Below are 13,076 nucleotides of genomic sequence, written 5' to 3'. Positions count from 1 at the left end.
TCACAGCTCACAGCAACCTCCAACTCCTGGGCTCAAGCGAGTCTCCCGCCTCAGCCTCCCAAGTAGCTGGGACCACAGGCGCCCGCCACAATGCCTGACTGTTTTTTTGGTTGCAGCCATCATTGTTGTCTGGCGGGCCCAGCCTGGATTAGAACTTGGCACCTTAGGTGTATGTGGCTGGCGCCTTAGCCACTTGAGCCACAGGTGCTGAGCCTAGCCAACCATTTCTAGGCCAATTCTTGTACAGGATTTCTTTCCTCCCAGCTAGCTGAAATTTCTTCTGCTGCAGCATAAGCTGCATTCGAATCCAGAGAACAGCTGTTGCCCTTCCTTTGGATAATCACCTTCTAGTTCCTAACCAGAAGCTTGGTCCATGTTTAGGGAGTGGGGAGTGAGGATGACTCATCCAATTAGGACTGAGGCTGCCCACAGACCAAGAGAAAGGTAGTTCCTCCCTCAGCATGAGAAAGCCTCATTAGGGCCTCCTCTCATCCAGCCGCAACATCAGCCCAGGGGAAGGATTTAGGCTCACGTGGACTTGACGGCAGAGAGATGGCCTGACACAGCTGCCAGCAGTCAGAACTATGACCTGAATTTGTTCAGCAGCAGTGCTGCCCTAGGGGTAGATGGCTGGGATCCCAAAGGATGGCCTCAGCTATACAGGCTCCCTTCCACCCCTAGAGCCGGTTAGACAGCTGAGTTAGCCACATTCCCTCAACAATCTGCCCTGCTCCCTCCCCTTTGTAGGTCTGGGACTTAGAGGAACTGGATGGGTCTCAGTTAAGGAATGCATCTTGCCCCTGGGAGCATCTCCCTGCCTATCTAGGTAAAGCTGGGACATAGGAAAGTGGATCCCAGGTATGGGATGATGGGTGGGGGAAGGGGTCATCATGGTTTCCAGATTCAGGAGCTGCACAATTTAGGAAACAGAGGACTGGGGAGCTTCCCACTCCTCCCCTGTGTAGTATGCAGGATGACAATGACAGCGGGAAGGGAACCTCTGAGAAACCTCAGCTATTTCCCTGGGTTGATTGAGGAAATTATAAGAGGAAACAGGGCTTGTAATAAATGCTGAGGATCTGGGTTATAAAGAAGGAAGAATTTCCGGAGCAGCAGCATCAGAAACTTGACACACCAGGACCAAGTGAGGTGAGAGGCCTTGGAGCCCCTCCTCTGTTGCTGCCTCTGGGATATACTTGATATTACATTTGACCTTAGCCCAAAGGCAGAGGAGCGATGGGGCATAGGAGAAACAGGAAAAACACAGGACGGAGAGTCAGGAGGCCTCTGCTCCTGCCTGTGCTTTGTCATAACTGGTCTGTGCAGCTCTGGCCGAGTCAGGGCCGTTCTGCTGTCTTTAAAATTAGAAGAGGAAGGAGAGGAGAGCAGCTGGAAGCCTCTTTCAGCTGGGGTGTTCTTTACTCCCAGGGGTGCAAAACAGGGTGGGAAGCCATAGAGAAAGAAGAGTTTAGCCAGAGTGACAAAGCAGCGCATTCCAGAATGCACATGCTCACATTCTTCCAGGTAATACAGTCACAGAGGTCTGGCCCTGCTGGCTCCTGTGGGCACTGCTAGCTACCCAAGGTCCAGCCACCTGTGAGGACTTTATCAGGGGCTTCCCCTGGCCCTGTAGCTACCACCACTCCCCTTTCCCTCCAATCAGCCCAGGACAGGGGGAGGGGAGCTTGTGATACCTGCAGTTGTAGCTAGTGGACTGGCTCCTTGCAGACCTTGGGCACCCCAGGAAGCCTGATTACTTTTCCTGTTGGGTTTTGATCTTTCTGGATACCTGTTGTCTTCCCATAGCTGGCAGAACCATAGGTAGGGGACTCCAGGGTTTAAGTCATCCCAGTTTTGCTTTTTCTCTAAAAGTGTAAAAGTGTCTGCCTGTTGCAGGTCACCAGGCCGGGCATGGCTGGGCAGTGGGATGCTTAGGAGGGCCTTATCCTCACCCCTTCTGATGTAGAGGACAGCACAGCCTTTATGGGGGCAGCATCTCAGGGTGGGGGAGGAAGCAGCAGGCCACTCTGACATGGCTCCTTAAACGCCCATTAGTAGGTTAATATCACCATTTCCAGAGTCAGCAGCATCCTCCATTCTTCTTAATTAAAAAGAGCTTTGCATCCTGGCAGAACTGAGAGGCAGCCCTAAATGATTTACACACCAGCCCTGATGCTTCCAGCTCGGAAATCGGCAAGGAAGATAGATTGGCAGATGGGCTGGCCTGCCTGTTAGTGTGGTGTGTGTGTGCCTGTGTGCATGTGTGTGTGTGTGTGTGTGTGTATGTGTGTGTGCGCGCGTGTGTGTGCCCGCGCTGGTGTGGGCAGATGGCTCTCAATGAGCAAGGCCATGAACCCAGGGCCCAGTCCCACAGAACTCTGCAGGCCCAGAGGTAGGACCTGCTAAGAATGAAAGTCAAAACAAAAGGCTGGCCTACTCACTCTTGCTCACCCTGGGTCCCTCCTCCTAGCACAACTACCTTATCTAGATGACGAAAGCTCATCTATTGTCTGTCTCATCTATACCAGGGAAGAAGGAGGCTATCCCAAGAGATTTCTCTTATTTCCAGGTGGCTATTTCTCACCTGGTACATAACATATATTGGACTTGATTTAAGAAGTGGATTTCTGGCTGGGTGTGCTGGCTCAAGCCTGTAATCCTAGCACTCTGGAAGGCCGAGGTGGGTGGATCCCTTGAGCTCAGGAGTTCGACCCCAGCCTGAGCAAGAGTGAGACCCCATCTCTACTAATAGTAGGAACACTAGCTGGGCGTGGTGGTGATGGGTGCCTGTAGTTCCAGTTACTCAGGAGGCTGAGGCAAGAGGCTGTCTTGAGCCCGAGAGTTTGAGGTTGCTATGAGCTAGGATGCCATGGCACTCTATGCAGGGTGATAGAGTGAGAGTCTATCTCAAAAAACCCCTCAAAACCCAAAGAAGTGGATTTCTCATAGCCCAGCTCTTCTTCCTTGCCTTATTTTGTCTCAGCCTGATATCTGGGGCCATCTAAGGCTCTGGGTTCCTTTACAAAGTGGGAAGGGAATAGTGAGGCCACAAGTTGGACTGGTGTGAAGTGACACTCAGCCTGAGCTTCTAGCGAGCAGGCAAGTGAGAGCAGCCACTCTCAGAGGTACCAGGCCTCCATTGCCAGGCCTTGGGGCGACCTCCTCCTTTACTCCATACCCTTGATCATCTCTGAGAGTCTACTAGCCTCCATGAATGCCCAAGAGGTGGGCCCAGCTGGGTCTCTGGGGGCAGGACGTGTAAGGAGATAGGGGGTGGCATTTGCTCTCTCCTCACCTCTTCCTTTCTCCTCTGGTGTGTCACATTCCCTCTCCCCCACACATGCACGCACGCATACCATCCTCCCCAGAGATTCCAGAGAAAGGACTAGGCACACTGGAGAGGAGGGGTGGGGCCTGGAGAGCAGGCATCATCAGTCCTCTGCTTTAACCCTGGATCCAAAGGGGGACAGGCAATCTGCTGCACAGCAAGGTCGCTATCTGGTGTGCTGACCTGTGCCCCTCCGTGCTAGAGACAGAGAGGAGGGACTGCATGATGGGCTGGCAAGTGGGTTGTGTATGGTGTGTCTAAGAATAGATGAGAGTCAGAAAGGTGAGAACCAGGTTAAGCTCTGGGTGGCTCAAATGGTGTGCCTGTCCTCGTCAGCTCCTGGGGAGGTCTGAGCAGCCCCAGAGAGCCTGCAATGCCTTCCCAGTTGAGACGGGGCAAGGTTGCACCTTCGAGCACCCTTCTGAATCCTGTCACCAGTAGAATGTGGCTGCCTACTGGTACCCAGGAGCCGCCAGTCCTTCCCTGGACTGATGTCAGGGGAGGCATCACAGGCATCATAGGCAAGACGCAGAGTGACACTGTTTTTTTTTTTTTTTTTTTGAGACAGAGTTTCACTGTGTCCCCCTTGGTAGAGTGCCCTGGTGTCACAACTCACAACAACCTCCAACTCTTGGGCTTAAGAGATTCTCTTGCCTTAGCCTCCCAAGTAGCTGGTACCACAGGTGCCCCCTACAATGCCCAGCTATTTTTTGGTTGTAGTTGTCATTGTTGTTTGGCAGGCCCGGCTGGATTCAAATCTGCCAGTTCCAGTGTATGTAGCTCCATTGAGCTACAGGTGCCAGCCACAGAGTGACATTTTTATTCATAGCCTGACCTAATGACTGGCACCCCAGGAGGAACCACCACCAGAGAGCCTGTGTGTCCTTTTTTCCTCGAAGTTCTGGCCCAGAAAAGGCTATTTCCTTCCTTGGATGACATCCCTCCCTTGCCTTGCCATCCCAGCCTCAGGAGTTATGTTCGGAGAGATTTCTCGATTACAAGTTTCCCCCAACTCACAGGTAATACCTTACTTAGCACGGGAGAGGGCCACATCTGGCCAGCCACCTGTTTCTGTATGGCCTGCAATCTAAGAACAGTTTTCACACTTTTAAATGATTGGGGGAAAAAAATCAAAAGAAAAATATTTCGGGATATGTGAAAATGATATAAAATTCTCATTTCAGCATCTATAAATAAAGTTATATTGGAACACAGCCACACTCATTCATTTCCGTGTTGTCTATGGCAGCTTTCCCGTTGCGACAGCAGCACGGAGTAGCTGCAACAGAGATTGCCTGGCCCACAGGGTGGAAAATATTTACTATCTGGCCCTTTACAGAAAATGTTGGTGCTCTCCCCTCACCTGAGGCTACTGTAAGGAGGAATGCCACCTTGCCCTTGACAACTCACTCCACATTTACCTTGACACATTAAGTTGGTACAGCAATAGCTAGTGGCAATGGAGAGAAATGAACATTTTGGGACATTTTCTGTGTACCAGACACATTTTCCTTTTGTTTATCACATAATATTTACAGCAATCTTGAGAGAAACAAGCACTAATAGCCCCACTTATGTTATGAAGGCACAGGGGAGATTAGGAAACTGGCCCGAGCTCTTACAGCTAGTTGGAAAGGAATCCTGAGTTAAAACTCAGATCTATCTGACTCCAAAGTCCATACCCCCTTCCAGTCCCCTGTGTTTCTAAGATGACCTCCAGAAGCCCCACTGAGGACCCACTCAAATGACACCCACTCAAATGGGCACCTCTATGAACAGATGGGGGAGTTGGTATTTAGGCTATAGGGACCCAGTCCCCACCTCCGGCTCCCTAAGCCTTAGAGCCAGGTCCTCAGGTGAGGGTAGTATAGGCTACAGGCAGAAAGTCAACAACAATGACAAAGGTGACAACTCCACATCTGTGCCACCTCCCTCCTCCTGCCTGCTTCCTCATCTTTTGCTATCTATTTTCATCACTTATTAGCTTTCCTTTGGGAAGATTCAATTTGCATTTAAATAGAAAATCTCCGGAATGACTCTGATATAACGTTACGGTGCTAATTACAAATTCATTCCTCTTGAAATATTAAGGCACTTCAGTTCATCTCAGGGGTGATGGAAGGCAGCAGGAAAGCTTGTATTGATGTGTGATGAATATTGAACTGTTTATTGCAAGGCACTTACAACTCCCTACCAGCAGAGGGCAGAGAGGAGCTGTTTTAAAGATCTATATGGGGAATGTCTTGGGAACCTAAAATCAACTAAAAGTAAATGTCCAACAGCAATAATCCTTGAGAGAAGCTAGAGGATGACCAGTGAGATGGAAGCTTCTGAGAATAGGGAGGTGCACTCCAAAGTTCTCTGGTTGCCAGTTTCCTGAGTTGCTTGTAAGGGTCTCCAGGCAGGTGCATGCCTGTTATTCACTCTTCCCCATCACCAAGTCCAATGCCTAGCATTCAGTGTGGATTCAGGAAGATTTGGTGAATGAATGAACAAATGAACTATTGAATGAGTGAGTCATGTAATCACTGTTCATTCAAGTACCATGATGAGTCAGGCATTGCGCTGGATGACTTACATAGGTCTTTGTTTAATGATTTATTCCTTTGCATCTCCCCCAGGGCCATGCAGATGACACATGAATTCTCCTTTGTCTTGAAAAACAGTACTTTGTATTTACATACTGATTTATAATGTCACATTCATATGCAATATTTAATAATGATAGTAAAATTGTGAGGTAAGTCTAATTTTATTGTTCCTGCTTTATAGGTGAGAAACCCCAGAGAAGTGACGAGATTCGCCTCAGAGCCCTCACTTCAGCTCTGAGGTGAGCTGAACCTCAGCCAAGACTTGAACCCTGGTCTTGGGCTCCCAGCCTGGCTCTCTTTTGAATATCATACTCCTTGTGCTAGTGCTAGGGTGGTTCTTCTAGTCTTCACAGTGTCACATCCGAACTTGGCCCTTGCCTCAAGGTGCTAGGAGCTCAAAGTCAAGCCCAACCTCTTAGCCAGGTTTAGTGCCTGGGCTCTGGCCAAACTTCCCTGCTCGCTGATGCCCAATAGGCCTTTTAATTCCTGGCTGCATGACCCTGGGCTTTGTGCTTTGTGCTTCACCTGCTCACCCCTGCTTGTTGAAATCCTAATCATCCTTCAGTTCTCAGCCTGATGCCACCTCCACCAGGACTTGCACGATTCCTGCAGCCAAGAATGATTTTCCCACGTCTCTACAGTACTTTGCCTATAATTGTCAGCAGTAATGACCGCCATGTCTGATGATGACCACCACCAATATTCTCAACACCAGGCCAAATTCTTTACATATTTTGTATCATTTGAACCTCATAACAATGATAATAGTTAACAAGTATATGGTGCTTATTGTGTGTCATGAACTGATCCAAGTGTGTGTGTGTGTGTGTGTGTGTGAGAAAGCATGTGTGTATAATTTACACCTACCTTATAGGCACTAGTTGTTTTTTTTTTTTTTTGGAGACAGAGTCTTACTCTTTTACCCTGAGTAGAGCACCGTGGCATCATAGCTCACAGCAACTTCAAACTCCTGAGTTCAAGAGATCCTCTTGCTTCAGCCTCCCTAATAGCTGGGACTTCAGGCACCCACCACTACACCTGGCTAGTTTTTCTATTTTTAGTAGAGATAGGGTCTCGCTCTTGCTCAGACTGGTCTTGAACTCCAGAGCTGAGGCAATTCACCTGCCTTGGCCTCCTAGAGTGCTAGGATTAAAGGTGTTAGCCACTGTGCCCAGACAAGGTAGGCACTATTATTATTGTCCTTCTACAGATGAGGAAACTAAGACTTAGAGAAGTTAAATGACTTGACCAAGGTCAAACATCCAGAATGGGATGTGAAATTCAGCTTGCCTGGTCCCAGAGTCCACATATCCATCTACATAGATATTATTTCTTTCTTACCAGATGGTTGAAGACAGGAACCATGTTACATGTCATTCTTTCCAAAGCACAGCCCCTTTAGAGCCAAGCATAGCAACTTGGGCATGGTAGATATTTCGAAAGTTGAGCTGAATTTGGACAAAATACCACAAGCTCTAGATGTTGGCTGTATTGTGGCCAGCCTGTGCCCTGGAAAGTGATCTTTGAAGTTAATTAGCTGGGTTAAAACCAGATGGGAAAGAATCTTTAACGTCAAAGCCAGAGAGGCCCTGCCAAGGAGGAAAGGCCTTTAGAGACCCTTGTCCCCCCCTGACCCCTATGCTAGCCTGGCTGGGCTGGGCAGCCCTCTTCTAACTAACTCCACTGCCCGTCTTCCCACCAGCAGGCACTCAGAATGCTGAGACGTCATTCTGCACATATGTATTGAAATATGACTTACCTGACCAGGGGGAAAAGAGGACATCCAGTGATCATCTGCAAAAGACAAAAAAGGAGAGAGGGATGAAGAAGGTGGGGCAGGTGTTGGCTGCGAGGCTGTCTCAGGAGCCGAGTAGGCAAGGTCTCCCAGGTCCCTAGGTTTTCCTCCACGATTGATGAGTCCTCTGCTGCTGCCTCCGGCTGATGAACTGGGATGCAGCCAGGCTCCTATGCAGAGGAATGGGGCCAACCCTGCCCAAATGTGCAGAAGCCTGGGGGTCTCTGAGCTCCAGACAGCGTGACCTCTCCACCAAGAGGGCCTCCACCAGCTAACCCGAGTCCCAGCGTCTGTCAGAGCCGCTCCCTTTACTGAGGCTCAGCTGCAGGGGCCCGCTCTCTGAGGAGAGAGGGTGAGGGGGTGGACCTGCTCTGTGCACACACAGACAATAACTGCCATGGAAACTAACCAACAAAAAGAAGATTTAGGGAGCCGGACTCCTCTGCCAGATGGGAGAGAATGAAGGGAAGAGAGAAAGGGGGCTGTCCTTTTTATGGCTGCCAGTTAAGCAAAGGGCAAATGTCTACCTTAGCCCGAATCCAACAATTGCTGATTTTCTCCCTTTTGAGGTGGGGCTCTGGGTAAAAGGCAGAGAAATGAGTTGATCACTTTGTATTAGGGTCCCCAATAGCTACCCTACCATACACAGATGGGGCATCAGTGGCTCAGAGAGGCCGCACAATTCCCGAGGAAATGCTCAGCACCTCTGGCACAGCTAGACCAGAAAGCACCGTGTTTTACCAAGTCATGCCTAACCTTTCAGGGCAGTTTGATCACTTTGCTTGGGGAGATGGCTCTAAAACTTTCTCAGATGAAAAGCCCAGTATTTCAAGGGATAACCAAACAAAGCTGCTCGTGGAGCCCAATCTGTCCTGTTAACGATGTTAGAGCAGACAGCCCACAGCTTAAAGAAAGCAAGGGTGGGCTGCAGGGGGAGGTCTGCTAACATAAAGGTGGGACAAGTGGTTTCTCCTTTCCATAGCTTTTAGTTCTATTTGTCGGGGAGGGATTTTCCCTCCGGAGTAAAAGAAAAACTAATCAGGGAATTTTTTTTTTTTTTTTTTTTTACTATTGGAGAAAGAAAGTCAACTGATGACCAGAAGTCCCAGTCCAACTATTTAGCCACGTGAGGCTCATCGGTAAAGTTTCCTCATCGGTAAAATGTGACCGATGGGGGTGGTAGAGAGGAAGTACTTAGAACAGTGCCCCGCTCACAGCATTAGCCATTATTATTGCTGTTGTTCATCTTTCTGATCTTTCATTTCCTTAGCTATAAAAGTGAGCCAGTAACACTAATCTTTCATGGGGATTAAATGTGAGTATTAATTATGCCATTATGACTGATGGAATGGTACTTATAAGGATGTATCCTTCGTCAAATGCTATCAAACTGTGGATTTTATTATGTATAAGTTACACTCCAATTTTTAAAAATATGAGTTTATGTAACCAGGTAAACCAGCCACAGTGTCTAGAAGACAGAAAACATTCCTCCCTGCTTGTTCTCCCTCCCCTGGAAGAGGAGAAAGTGAACCCTGGAAGCGAAGAGGAGGATTGCATAGGGAAAGGTGCTTGTATACAGGCCATATTGATTTTGTAGGTAATGGGCCACCTGTCAAGACTCAGCTATTCTGGATGTTTCCTGAGGCTTGTACATCAGTCTCTCAGTGGCAGGGCACCTGGGTAACTGAGTTGCGTTTATTAACTCAGCTCCTAATTTCATAATCTGGCATAAGAAAGTGAACCGTACTCCTGTTCTTTACATTTGTTTCAGAAGCCGTTTCATCACTCTTAACCTGTCCACCACACCTATCCTTTTATCTTCCTGACTCCTGGCTGAGCTGCTCTAAAGTTTCTGAACAGGGTGGCACTGCGACCATTGGCTGCAGGCTGTTACACCTAATGAAGCCTTGACCCGGGGAGACAGCTGTCCATCAGAATAGCCCACGGATGAACCAGTGCCACATTAGAGAGGAGAATGGAGGAGAATGCCGCCTGGAGGAGACTGCTACAGCCCAATTAAAGAGGAATTTGTGCGTGTGTGTGTTCCACAGCTCACTGAAGGAGATGGAAGGTAGGAGATAATTAAGAATTCAGTAAAAGCGATCCCTGAAGATGGATTATAGAACACAAGCTGACAGCATCTTGTCTGAGCCATAGTTGCTTGAGTGATGCTGGACATTGGAGGCCCACTGCCAAATGGCCTCAAACCAAAGGAAAGCTTGCTGTTGTTCTTTGTCTATGGGGTGATGCTTATAAATAAATAAATAGGGCAGCACCTGTGGCTCAAAGGAGTAGGGCGCTGGCCCCATATACCAGAGGTGGTGGGTTCAAACCCGGCTCTGGCAAAAAAGTGCAAAAAAAAAAAAAAAAAAACCCAATAAATAAATAAATAAATAAATTTGACAAGCCATATCTCATGAATAATTTTAAATTCAATTTTTTTCTTTTTGAGACAGAGTCTCACTATGTTGCCCTCCATAAGTACTGTGGCATCACAGTTCACAGCAACCTCAAACTCTTGGGTTTAAGCGATTCTCTTGCCTCAGCCTCTCAAGTAGCTGGGACCATAGGGGCCCGCCACAGCGCCTGGCTTTTTTTTTTTTTGAGACAGAGCCTCAAGCTGTCGCCCTTGGTAGAGGGCTGTGGCATCACAGCTCACAGTAACCCCCAACTCCTGGGCTTAAGTGATCTTCTTGCCTCTGCCTCCCAAGTAGCTGGGACTACTGGCGCCGGCCACAATGTCTGGCTATTTTTTGGTTGTAGTTGTCTTTGTTGTTTGGCAGGCCCGGGCTGGATTTGAACCCGCCAGGTCTGGTGTATGTGGCTGGCGCCTTAGCCGCTTAAGCTACAGGAGCTGAACCCCAGCTGGTTTTGTTGTTGTTGTCATTGTTGTTTAGCAGGCCTGGGCCAGGTTAGAACCCATCAGCCCTGGTGTATGTGGCTGGAGCCCTAACCACTTAGCTACAGGCCCCGAGCTTGCCTCATTTCATTTTTGTAGAGACAGGGTCTCACTTTTGTTCAGACTGGTCTTGAACTCCTGAGTTCTAGCAATCTGCCCACCTCAGCCTCCCAGAATGCTAGGATTACAGGTGTGAACCAGTGCCCAGCCTAAACTCAATTAAGTGATCCTCTTGCCTCAGCTTCCCAAGTAGCTGGGACTACAAGGTGTCCGCCACAGTGCTCAGCTAGTTTTTCTATTTTTAGTAGAGATGGGGGTCTCTCTCTTGCTCAGGCTTGTCTCAATCTCCTGAGCTCAAGCAATCCACCTGCCTGGCCTTCCAGAGTGCTAGACAGGCAGGCCTGAGCCACTGCACTGGCAGGTTCTTCTTTTTTGTTTTTTGGAGGTTTCAAGATTGAATAAGAGGCAAATGCAAAGGTGTTTCAAACGTGAAATTCTTTCAGGATTACTTCCCGCATCTCCGAAGATGTTTGTATCTAGGGCTGGGGAGGAGAAGGGGGTGATTTCAGCCTGTGACCAGTAAGATCCCCTCGAAGACAATTGTAGCCCTAAATTACAATTCTGAATGTGAAATCCTGCTGCTGAGATCTAACATTCAGCCCAGAACCTCTCCGATGATGAAAACAAGCAATTCTTTTGGCATTGGTCTGATATTAAGTGACAAAATAAAGTTTGTTCCAGCTGAAATTAGCAAGCTGAGGTCCAGGTTTAAAGCAAACAAAGGACGGCAGCCCAGAGTCAGCTGGGATTCTGGGACACAGATAAGTCATAAAGCCGGGTTTATCTGCAGGGGTCGGGATTGATCAGCTCAGCGTATATTTCCAAGGCTGTTCTCTACTTAGTCACCCCCTCCCCACTCAAAAAACAAGAGGCCCACACTGAAATATAAAAAGGTGCTGGATCTGAAATCCTGCCTCATTTAAGCCCTGCTCACAAAGGAGGCCAGAGAGCAGAGGGAGGGGTGGAAATCAAATAAGTAAATGTCAGCCATGCAGTTGGGTAGAAGCCATTAGCCGGGCAGAGCATCCAATTAGAAGGCATTGAATCAGAGCAGTGAAAGAGGGGCCTAACATCAGAGGGCGCTTGGGGAGGGCCAGCACACGTGGGCAGGAAGGAGCACGGGCTCTAGCACGGGCGCCATCAATGGAGGATTACTGTAAGATGTGCAAATAGCAGGGCCAGATGCCTTCCAAATGACAGGCCACCCGGTCCAGACACCTTTCATAAAATGCCCACATGGTCCCTTTGTCCTCCCCCAAATCCTGTCTCAGGGAGCCCAGCCATCTCACGGGCTATTTGGGAAAAGATTTCTCCCTTTGCCTCGACCCAGAGACAAAATGGGCAGCTCACAGCCACTCCAGGATTAATGGAAGCAGACAAAGAAGGGGAGCAAATCCTTTGGCAAATAGTGCCTGGGAGATTTCATTTTTCTGCTTTTCAATACAAACCTACTCAAACAGATGCTGAAAGAAATACATCCGTCTGCCTGTGCATACAAGCAAAGCGATGTTGGTTCACATGGAGACATTTTCATTTAAAGCCATAATAATTATTTTATTTTGTAACCACGGTTATCGATGCTGAATCTTTTCTTTCCTTTTTAATGAATTCTCATTTCTTTGTCCAGAGAAGGAAAAGATTAACATTTCCCCTTTTCCTTCAAATTGGAAGATTTCAGATTAAATCTCTTCAAAGATGCATCATTTGCTTGTGATGCCATGTGCCACTGATCCTAGGATTACAGCAGGTAAAATCCACTCTGAAAATGAAAATAGAAAGGAGCTCTGATTTAGGACAAGCGAGTGAGTCTTATTTACTCATTAAACGAATAGCTAATGGGAGAGTAGCAGAGCAGACAGGTCTGGTGCTCAGGAAGCTTTAATGCTCAAGCAGGGACAAAGGAAGGAAGCCTATGTTAAGTGATGCACTGTTGGAGTGGAGAGGAAGAAGTCATCCTACCTGTCTTGTGAGGGAGGTGGACTTTGAACCAGGCCCTTTAATGCAGTATTAGATTTGGGGAGAGGTGAGTGGCAGGCATTCCAAGCAGACACACTAGATCTGGGTTAGCAGACTACGGTTGTGGTTGCCAAATGTAGGATGGCCAGTTAGGTTACAATATTTGTGGTATATTAAAAAATAACTTGTTGGCTCAGCGCCTGTGGCTCAAGTGGCTAAGGCGCCAGTCACATACACCTAAGGTGGCGGGTTTGAATCCAACCTGGGCCCGCCAAATAATAATGATGGCTGCAACCACAAAATAGCTGGGCATTGTGGCGGGCACCTGTGGTCCCAGCTACTTGGGAGGTAGAGGCAGGAGACTCGCTTGAGCCCGGAAGTTGGAGGTTGCTGTGAGTTGTGATGCCACAGCACTCTACCCAGGGGGACAGCTTGAGGCTCTGT

This window comes from Otolemur garnettii, unplaced genomic scaffold, assembly GCF_000181295.1.
Source record: "Otolemur garnettii isolate 467f Iridium unplaced genomic scaffold, OtoGar3 scaffold00055, whole genome shotgun sequence".
Taxonomy (NCBI): domain Eukaryota; kingdom Metazoa; phylum Chordata; class Mammalia; order Primates; family Galagidae; genus Otolemur; species Otolemur garnettii.
This window is presented reverse-complemented; position numbering follows the sequence as displayed.